This window comes from Aethalodelphis obliquidens, unplaced genomic scaffold (genome assembly GCF_003676395.1).
Source record: "Aethalodelphis obliquidens isolate GAN/ISIS:26980383/991018 unplaced genomic scaffold, ASM367639v1 scaffold13, whole genome shotgun sequence".
Classification (NCBI taxonomy): domain Eukaryota; kingdom Metazoa; phylum Chordata; class Mammalia; order Artiodactyla; family Delphinidae; genus Aethalodelphis; species Aethalodelphis obliquidens.
Genome location: NW_020837957.1, coordinates 1,141,017 through 1,151,902, shown reverse-complemented (window position 1 = coordinate 1,151,902; position 10,886 = coordinate 1,141,017). Strand labels below are relative to the sequence as shown.

Genomic DNA, 10,886 nt, shown 5'->3' with positions numbered 1-10,886 from the left:
TTAGGTGCTACTCACTTCCCATCACACTTAGGATATATAAGTCAAAACTTTATCATGACTTTCAGGGCTATATGTCATCTAATACCTGACTACCTCACCTGCCTCATTTTCTGCTGCCCTTCCGATGTTTACAGTACTTTAGCCACTCTTACTTTCTGGCTATTTGTCAATCGTGCTGAGCCTGTTGCCTTCACAAGAACTGCACTTGCACTTTTCTCAATCTCGAATATTCTTCCTCCAGGTATTTATATGTACTTTCTATATTCATTTGAATCACATACTATGTGAACAGGTGACAATATTAACTTTAAATCTATTTATAATTATAAAAGGAAGAAAATGTGGTTCTAAGTCTTCCCTCTACTTAGACTCTACATGGCCCACAAATGGCGTGAATGCTTCCAGTTTATACATTTAATATACACACATACGGGGCATCTGCGCAGACAAATGGAAGTGTAGGTGACGGTCTGAGACAGCACCGCCAAGCTGGGAACCCGGGAGATGGCAGAGGCTGAGCCCAAGACCATGCAGGATCTCACCTCGGTGGTGCAGACACTCCTGCAACAGATGCAAGATAAATTTCAGACCATGTCTGACCAGATCATTGGAAGCATTGATGACATGAGCAGTCACATTGATGGCCTGGAGAAAAACATCGCAGACCTCATGACACAGGCCGGGATGGAAAAGCTGGACGGGTAAAGCAGGATTGCTGCCACACAGAAGACTTGAAGGTTGCTCATCTGCTCTGGAATCTGGAACACCCTTTTTACAAACCAAGAGAAGCCGGATAGCTTTTTGCAACTAACTACTCTGTGTAGACAGGTTTTATATTATAAAGTGTGCATTCTTCTTACCACATACTATAGAGTTGGTTTATAGAGTAATTTCCCTCCCCTGCCCCCCATGTTTCCTGAACATGGTAACTTCACGTCTTGGACCTTGGTCAGTTGTGCTATTAAACACTAAAACTTTGGCAGTTCCTGCATACAATTGTCAAATTTTTTAGTGTATTTTTGTGAAGTCATTTTTTTTCTATCATTCCCTTTGTAGTAGTTGCTGTTTGATAAAAGTTGCTGTGTAATTCTTTTATTGGACATAGGGTAGATCCTTGGTTATAATAAGATTTTGTGAAGTAAGGCATTGATAGTTAAGGTTCTTTGATCCTCAGAGTGACTGAGTAAACACCAAATAGTGTGTTGGTGATACTTTCCAAGTGGTTAAAAACACTTAACATTGTGTATTCAGAAATATCTGGCACTACTCTGTCGCCAAAACTCGGAATGGAACCACGATTTTATGTCTGAGTCCCTGAGGTCAGATGCTACAGTAACAAAGAGTGACCACAAGCCACTTTACGGTTAGCATTTTTAAATACAATGACAGAGTTGTCTGATGTGATGAGGTTTTCAGCAGTTAGAGTTTTGCATGAGGTTTGAACCTTCAGTAGGACCTTACCTTGTCCATCTACAGCAGTTACCGTAGGAAATCTGGCAGGACTTTACAACTAAGCTACTCCATCTTTTGAGCTAGTGGCTGGGAAAAGAAACACAAAAAGAAAACAGACCATGTTAAATCCATGCCTACTAAATAACTAGCAGTAGGCTTGGGTTTTTAAGAAATACTGTTTCTTTAAACTGTTTCTTACCTAAATTCGAGGAGAGTAGTGGCTTTATAATTGATGATGGAAGACAGGGAAAATAACTCCTACGGCTCAGCCGTACAGTGTCAGGAGTGCTGAGCCCAGAGGCAGTGTTGATGGGAAGGAGACCCATGCAACTGTCACAGCAGGATGATTTTGTATAGAGAATATGGTAGAAGCTGAGGAATGGAAGAGTGCTTTGGAGAGGGAAACCCGTAGTCAACACAGCATGATTTTTTCAAAGTTTCCTATGTCACTAGTCTTAATTGTTTGTACTGCAAATATATAATAATATTAAGGAATAATTTGTCCTATTTATAAATTATATGGGGAACACAGAGGAGTCGATTTCTTCTGGGATAAAATGAATTCCCCACTGTTATCACCAAGCTGCAGAAACTCCCTCACTGGGCTGGTAGGTTGTGCTGCGAGGTGTGGCCCTGAAAGCCCAGAGCCAGCTGGACTCAGGGACTGGGTGGAACTGCGTGCAAGATGCTTCCAAGCCTGGGAAATGGCAAGTGGACCATCAGGATGTAAGCAGTTGTCTTCCTTAAGTAACAGGAAGGTTTCAGAGAAAGCTCCCCTGACCAAAAATACCTGCCGTGAATAAAGGTGCCTGAAATCCTGCTTAAAAAAAAAAAAAAAAAAAAGATACACACACACACACACTCTTATTTATTTATCATCATATATATTGATTACATTTATGTATGTTTGTGTGTGTGTATCATTATATTGCTATCCCCTCCCCTACCCCTTAGCAAATTTTTCCAAACTAGTATCCTTTTCAGAGGAGAGGAAAGATGGTAAAATTTTCTGTTCTTTTACTCCCAAGATTGCATCAGACTTATTTTTTAATAGTTGGGGTAGAAGGATAAACAACAAATTTGCATAGTCAAAGAGAGTACTTGTAAATTAGACAATAGATCTGTAAAGATCACCCAGACTGTAGCAATGTAACAGCACAGAGAGATAAAGAGATGGAGTATATGATAAAACAGTAAAGAGAAATAATGGATAGAGTAAGATCCAACATATGTCAAATAGGAGTTCTACAAGGAGGAAATAGAATGGAGCAGAGGCAATAGCTAAGATATATGGACTATCGGCTTTTCATAATTGAGGAAAGACAGGAATTTCCAGATCAGACTGGCATGCTTCATCTGAGCAGGATGAAATAAAACAAATTAAAACAAATTCACACCTAATCGTATCATGGTAAAAATGCAGAACATCAAAGACAAAGAGAAAATTTTAATGACAGCTTGACAGTAGACTTCTCATCAGTATCTATGGGCTGCAGCAGGAAATGGAGTAATAATACCAACTGAAAGTCACAGCTGAACTTTTTATTCAGGAAGTAAGAATGAAGTAAAGGTATTTTCAGACAGTCTGAGAGAATTTACCATTCACAGATATTCCCTGAAAGGATTACTAAAGAATGTACTTCTGTAAGTACATGCTCATAATTGAGCCTCAAATAAAGGAATGAAATGCAAAGAGCAATGGTAAAAAAAAGTAAATTAGCAAACATGTTGGTAGATCTATAAATCTAGTTATAAAACTGTGATTACAAATCTTGCTGACTATAAAGCAAAACAAAAACAACTTGATAGGGGGTTGAAAACAAATACTAATAGACCATAATAGCATGGGAGATATATGAGGAAGCAGAAAGGAATTAAAAATTTTAAGGTCCTTATAATTTTCAGGGAGCAGATAGAATATCTGTCACTTGACTTTTTAATGGTATTTTTGTTTACTTGCCTGTAAAATGGGAAAAATAATAATATCTACCTCAGGATTGTTGTGAGAATTAAAAGAATTAATGTACAAAAAAGACTTAGAACAGTGCCTGGCATATAGTAAGTGTTCAATACATATTTTAGCTATACTTTAAAATATTATTATTATACTTTAAGAAAAGACGTCAGATGATTTAATGTAAAAGGATAAAAAAACAGTGAATATTAGCTTTTTAAAAAAGCTAAGAGTTGTTACAAGAATATTAATATTAATATAGACCAAAATAGACTTTAAGACAAAAAGGCTTTATTGAAGATAATACGAATTTTTACATAATGAGAGAAGGAAAGATTCACTACCAGAAAAAGGATCCTGACCTTTGTGCATCAAAAATAAAAACTCAAAACATGACGAAATAAGACAGGATTGCAAGGAGAAACTCACAAATCCCTAATCATCATAGGAGATTTTAAACTACCTCTTTCAGAAACTGATAAAATGGATAAAAAAAAATTAGGAAAGATACAGACAGTTTGTTTTTTATTGTCATTCAACCAATTTCTTTTCTTCTAGTTTTATTGAGCTATAATTGACATATAGCACTGTTTAAGTTTAAGGTATGCAGCATAATGATTTGACTTACATACATCATGAAATGATTACCACAATAAGTTTAGTGAACATCCATCATTTCATATGGAAGCAAAATAAAAGAAAAAGGAAAAAATTTTTTTCCCTGTGATGGGAACTCTTAGGATTTCTCTCTTAACAATTTTCATATATAACATATCACAGTATTAATTATATTTATTGTGTTGTACATTACATCCCTAGCATTTATTTATCTTATAACTGAAGTTTGTACCTTTTGACTACCTTCATCTCATTCCTCCTCCCCGCTACCCTGTGCCTCTAGTAACCACAAATCTGATCTCTTTTTCTATGTGTTTGTTCGGTTTGGAGGTATAATTGACATACAACACTATGTTAGTTCCTGGTGTACAACATAGAGATTCGATATTTCTATACATCACATAATGATCACCACCATGAGTCTAGTTACGATCTATCACCATAAAAAAATATCACATTACTATTGATTATATTCCCAAAATGTACATTTCATGCCTGGGACTTACTTATTTTATAACTGGAAGTTTTTACTCTTAATCTCCCTCACCATTTTCTCTCATCCCTCCATTTCCCTCCCCTCTGGCAACCACCTGTTTGTTCTCTGTATCTATGACAGTTTCTGTTTTGTTACATTTGTTCATTTATTTGGTTTTTTAGATCCCACATATAAAAGAAATCATGACACTTGTCTTTCTTTCTCTGACTTAATTCACTTAGCATAATACCCTCTAGGTCCATTAATGTTGTCAGAAGTGGCAGTTTCATTCTTTTTTAATGACTGAGTAATATTCCATTGTATATATATATATATATATACCACATTATCTGTTGATGAGCACTTATGTTGCTTTTCATATCTTGGCTATCATAAATAATGCTGCAGTGAACGTAGGGATGCATATATCCTTTTTAATTAGTGTTTTCATTTTCTTTGGATAAATACCCAGGAGTGGAATTGCTGGGTCATATGGTAGTTCTATTTTTACATTTTTGAGGAACCTTCACACTGTATTCCATAGTGGCTGCACCAATTTACATTCCCACTAACAGTGCACAAGGATTCTCTTTTCTCTACATCCTTGCCAACACTTGTTATTTCTTGTCTTTTTGATAATAGCCATTCTGACATGTATGAGGTGATTTTGATTTGCATTTCCCTGATGATTAGTCATGTTGAGCATCTTTTCATGTGCCTGCTGGCCATCTGTATGTCTTCTTTGGAAAAATGTCTGTTGAGATCCTCTGCCCATTTTTTAATTCAGGTTGTTTGGTTTTTTGATGTTGAGTTGTATAAGTTCTTTATATATTTTGGATATTAACTCCTTACCAGGCATATCATTTGTAAATATCTTCTCCCATTCAGTAGGTGGCCTTTTTGTTGTGTTGATAGTTTGCTTCGCTATGCAAAACTTTTTTGGTTTGATGTAGTCCTGTTTATTTTTGCTTTTGTTTTCCTTGCCTGAGGAGACAATATCAAAAAAAATATTACTTTTTTTGGTTTTGTTTTGCATATACATTCATTTGTATTATTTTTTTAGATTTGACTTATAAGTGATACCATACAGTATTTGAAATATTTTCATAGGCACTAAAGATCTTTCCAAGAATTTACTAAATCAATATGCATTTAAACAGTCAGGTACTTTTACCTCTAAAATCGTATTTATTTTACTGTGATATCCTGAGGAACTCACTATTTTCTAGATATTAGTATCAACAATCCCTTGTTGTCAACTCTGAGACAAAAAAATAGGGGTTAAATAATGCAAGCTGGAAACTTTAATATACTTTGATTTTAAATATATATACATATATATATATATATATATATATTTTTTTTTTTTTTTAAGGAACCAGTTGGTTGCTCTTGTGAAATCCCTTTTTTTTTTTCAGCATCTTTATTGGAGTATAATTGCTTTACAATTGTGTTAGTTTCTGCTGTATAACAAAGTGAATCAGTTATACATATACATATATCCCCATATCCCCTCCCTCTTGCATCTCCCTCCCACCCTCCCTATTCCACCCCACTAGGTGGTCACAAAGCACGGAGCTGATCTTCCTGTGCTATGCGGCTGCTTCCCACTAGCTGTCCGTTTTACATTTGGTAGTGTATATATGTCCATGCTACTCTCTCACTTCGTCCCAGCTTACCCTTCCCCCTCCCCACGTCCTCAAGTCCATTTTCTACGTCTGCGTCTTTATTCCTGTCCTGCCCCTAGGTTCGTTAGAACCTTTTTTTTTTTTTTAGATTCCATATATATGTGTTAGCATACAATATTTGTTTTTCTCTTTCTGACTTACTTCACTGTATGACAGACTCTAGGTCCATCCACCCCACTACAAATAACTCAATTTTGTTTCTTTTTATGACTGAGTAACATTCCATTGTGTATATGTGCCACATCTTCTTTATCCATTCATCTGTCGTTGGACACTTAGCTTGCTTCCATGTCCTGGCTGTTGTAAATAGTGCTGCAATATACATTGTGGTACATGACTCTTTTGGGTGTGTGTGTGTATGTTGGCAGAGCCAGCTGAAGCTTTACTCTTGGATTGGCTTTTAGTTGGGGGCGTGAGCAAGATAGGGAGCCCCAGGCAGTTGACTTCCCCCGGGGTGGGCTAAGGAGGGGGTTGAGCCTCAGGTCTCTGCTTCTGACACTCCCCCGCACAGCTCCTTCTTGCAGGAGCAAGTGAGTGGGGAGGCTGGGAGGGATCACAGGAGGCTTTCACTTGGTCAGGACGTCAGAGGACTCAGACACCAGCTTCCCATCATGGGTCTCAATCTTCTTCACAACCACAGTCTTAGAACTGGTACAGCTGAAGGAGCCAGAGCCCCCTCCAGAGCCCAAGCTGGACTGGTAGGAGCTCAGGCTGTAGTTGAGGCGAGGGGTCCCGTAGGCTGAGGTCAGTCCACCTGAATACCCACTGGTGGTCTTGGTGTGGATACTCATGTTCTGCATCCCAGACTCCAGCCGGCTCTCCTTGCCCTCCAGCAGCTTGTGGTAGGTGGCAATCTCCACGTCCAGGGCCAGCTTGATGTTCATCAGCTCCTGGTACTCACGCGGCTGCTGTGCCATGTCCTGCGTGGCAGTTCTCACAGCAGCCTCCAGCTCAGCCAGCTTGGCCTGAGCATCCTTGATGGCCGGCTCACCACACTGCTCAGCATCAGCAATGGCAGCCTGCAGGGAAGCCCTCTGGCCTTTGAGGCCCTCAATCTCAGCCTGGAGTCGGTTGATGTTCCGGTTCATCTCAGACATCTCTGTCTTCGTGTGACGGAGGTCATCCCCGTGCTTCCCAGCCAATGTCTGCAGCTCCTCATACTTGATCTGGTACATGGTCTCAGCCTCGGCCTGGCTGCGGTTGGTGATATCCTCATACTGGGTCTTGACCTCGGCGATGATGCCGTCCAGGTCCAGAGAGTGGCTGTTGTCCATGGACAGCACCACGGAGGTGTCAGAAATCTGCGGCTGCATCTCCTCTCCATACAGTTGCCTGTAGAAGTTGATCTATTCAGTCAGCCCTTCCAGGTGGGACTCCAGCTCTACCTTGTTCATGTAAGCTTCATCCACATCCTTCTTGGTGATGACACATTCATTCTCCATGTCTGTGTGCTTTTGGATCTCTTCCTTGTACTTGGTCTTGAAGTCCTCCACCAGCCCCTGCATTTTGCCAAGCTCCACCTCCAGCTTCAGCTTCACCTGGGCCACGGTTTCCAACTGATGCCAGAGGTTGTTGATGTAGCTTTCAAACACGTTGTCTGTGTTGCTCCGGGCTGTCTTCTGCTGCTGCAGGAGGTTCCATTTGGTCTCCAAAATCTTATTCTGCTGCTCCAGGTGTCACACCTTGTCGATGAAGGAGGCAGATTTGTTGTTCAGAGTCTTGATCTGCTCCTTCTCCTGGGTGCGCATGGCCTAGATGTTAGGGTCCACCTCCAGCTTGAGGGGGCTCAGCAGGCCCTGGTTCACTGTGACAGCTGTGATGCCCCCCAAACCCAGGGCCCCGCCATAACCTCGAGCCAGACTCATGCTGGTGCCCAGACCACCCCGGAAGTTGCTGCTGCTGCCCACCCGGGAGAAGGCCGAGGAGCTGATGTGGGCACCGACCCACTGGTATAGGAGCGGCGGCTGAAGGACCAGGGGCTGGAGGTGGACACCTTGTAGAACTTCTGGGTCACCCTGATGGACATGGTGGAGGCTGGAGAGGAGGCGAGGAGGCCGAAGCAGACAGAGACTCGAGGAGTTGAGAAGCTGCTTCTCCCATGACTCTTTTTGAATTATGGTTTTCTCCAGGTATATGCCCAGTAGTGGGATTGCTGGGTCATATGGTAGTTCTATTTATAGTTTTTTAAGGAACCTCCATACTGTTCTCCATAGTGACTGTATCAATTTACATTCCCACCAACAGTGCAAGAGGGTTCCCTTTTCTCCACACCCTCTCCAGCATTTATTGTTTGTAGATTTTTTGATGACAGCCATTCTGACTAGTGTGAGGTGATACCTCATTGTAGTTTTAATTTGCATTTCTCTAATGATTAGTGATGTTGAGCATCCTTTCATGTGTTTGTTGACAATCTGATATCTTCTTTGGAGAAGTGTCTGTTTAGGTCTTCTGCCCATTTTTGGATTGGGTTGTTTCTATTTTTGATATTGAGCTGCATAAGCTGCTTGTATATTTTGGAGATTAATCCTTTGTCAGTTGCTTCATTTGCAAATATTTTCTCCCATTCTGAGGGTTGTCTTTTCATCTTGTTTATGGTTTCCTTTGCTGTGCAAAAGCTTTGAAGTTTCATTAGGTCGCATTTGTTTATTTTTATTTCCATTTCTCTAGGAGTTGGGTCAAATAGGATCTTGCTGTGATTTATGTCATAGAGTGTTCTGCCTATATTTTCCTCTAAGAGTTTGATAGTGTCTGGCCTTACATTTAGGTCTTCAATCCATTTTGAGTTTATTTTTGTGTATGGTGTTAGGGAGTGTTCTAATTTTATTCTTTTACATGTAGCTGTCCAGTTTTCCCAGCACCACTGACTGAAGAGGCTGTCTTTTCTCCATTGTATATTCTTGCCTCCTTTATCAAAGATAAGGTGACCATGTGTGCATGGGTTTATCTCTGGGCTTTCTGTCCTGTTCCATTGATCTATATTTCTGTTTTTTGTGCCATTACCATACTGTCTTGATTACTGTGCTTTGTAGTATAGTCTGAAGTCAGGGAGCCTGATTCCTCCAGCTCTGATTTTCTTTCTCAAGATTGCTTTGGCTATTTGGGGTCTTTTGTGTTTCCATACAAATTGTGAAATTTTTTATTCTAGTTCTGTGAAAAATGGTTTTGGTAGTTTGATAGGGATTCCATTGAAACTGTAGATTGCTTTGGGTAGTATAGTCATTTTCACAATGTTGATTCTTCCAGTCAAGTGGTATATCTCTTCATCTGTTTGTATCATCTTTAACTTATTTCATCAGTGTCTTACAGTTTTCTGAGTATAGGTCTTTTACCTTCTTAGGTAGGTTTATTCCTAGTTATTTTATTCTTTTTGTTGCAATGGTAAATGGGAGTGTTTCCTTAATTTCTCTTTCATATTTTTCATCATTAGTGTATAGGAATGCAAGAGATTTCTGTGCATTAATTTTGTATCCCGCTCCTTTACCAAATGATTGATTAACTCTAGTAGTTTTCTGGTAGCATCTTTAGGATTCTCCATGTATAGTATCATGTCATCTGCAAACAGTGACAGTTTTACTTCTTCCTTTCCAATTTGGATTCCTTTTATTTCTTTTTCTTCTCTGATTGCTGTGGCTAAAACTTCCAAAACTGTGTTGTATAATAGAGGTAAGATTGGGCAACCTTGTCTTGTTCCTGATCTTAGTGGAAGTGGTTTCAGATTTACACCACTGAGAATGATGTTGGCCATGGATTTGTCATATATGGCCTTTGTTTTGTTGAGGTAAGTTCCCGCTATGCTTACTTCCTGGAGAGTTTTTATCATAAATGGGTGATGAATTTTGTAGAAAGCTTTTTCTATATCTATTGAGATTATCATATGGTTTTATCCTTCAATTTGTTAATATTGTGTATCACATTGATTGATTGGCCTGTATTGAAGAATCCTTGCATTCCTGGGATAAACCCCACTTGATCATGGTGTATGATCCTTATAATGTGCTGTTGGATTCTCTTTGCTAGTATTTTATTGAGGATTTTTGCATCTATGTTTATCAGTGATATTGGCCTGTAGTTTTCTTTGTTTGTGAGATCTTTGTCTGGTTTTGGTATCAGGGTGATGGTGGCCTGGTAGAATTTGTTGGGGAGTGTTCCTCCCTTTGCTATATTTTGGAAGAGTTTGAGAAGGATAGGTGTTAGCTCTTCTCTAAACGTTTGATAGAATTTGCCTGTGAAGCCATCTGGTCCTGGGCTTTTGTTTGTTGGAAGATTTTTAATCACAGTTTCAATTTCAGTGATTGTGACTGGTCTGTTTATACTTTCTGTTTCTTCCTGATTCAGTCTCAGAAGGTTGTGCTTTTGTAAGAAATTGTCCATTTCTTCCAGGTCGTCCCTTTTATTGGCATATAGTTGCTTGTAGTAATCTCTCATGATCCTTTGTATTTCTGCAGTCAGTTGTTACTTCTCCTTTTTCATTTCTAATTCTGTTGATTTGAGTCTTCGCACTTTTCTTTTTGATGAGTCTGGCTAATGGTTTATCAATTTTGTTTACCTTCTCAAAGAACCAGCTCTTAGTTTTATTTATCTTTGCCATTGTTTCCTTCATTTCTTTTTCATTTATTTCGGATCTGATCTTTATGATTTCTTTCCTTCTAATAACTTTGGGGTTTTATTGTTCTTGTTTCTCTCATTGCTTTAGGTGTAA

The 10,886-nt window shown here is 39.2% G+C and overlaps 1 protein-coding gene and 2 pseudogenes across 2 annotated transcripts in view; 2 read left to right on the top strand and 1 right to left on the bottom strand.

Moving 5' to 3' along the window:
- The window catches only part of ITGB3BP (integrin subunit beta 3 binding protein), a 90,782-nt gene that overhangs the window by 38,784 nt on the left and 41,112 nt on the right, over positions 1 to 10,886 (top strand). The window lies entirely within an intron of this gene.
- On the top strand, positions 121 to 991 carry LOC113624309 (heat shock factor-binding protein 1 pseudogene; annotated as a pseudogene).
- LOC113624306 (keratin, type II cytoskeletal 8 pseudogene) lies at positions 6,467 to 8,228 on the bottom strand (annotated as a pseudogene).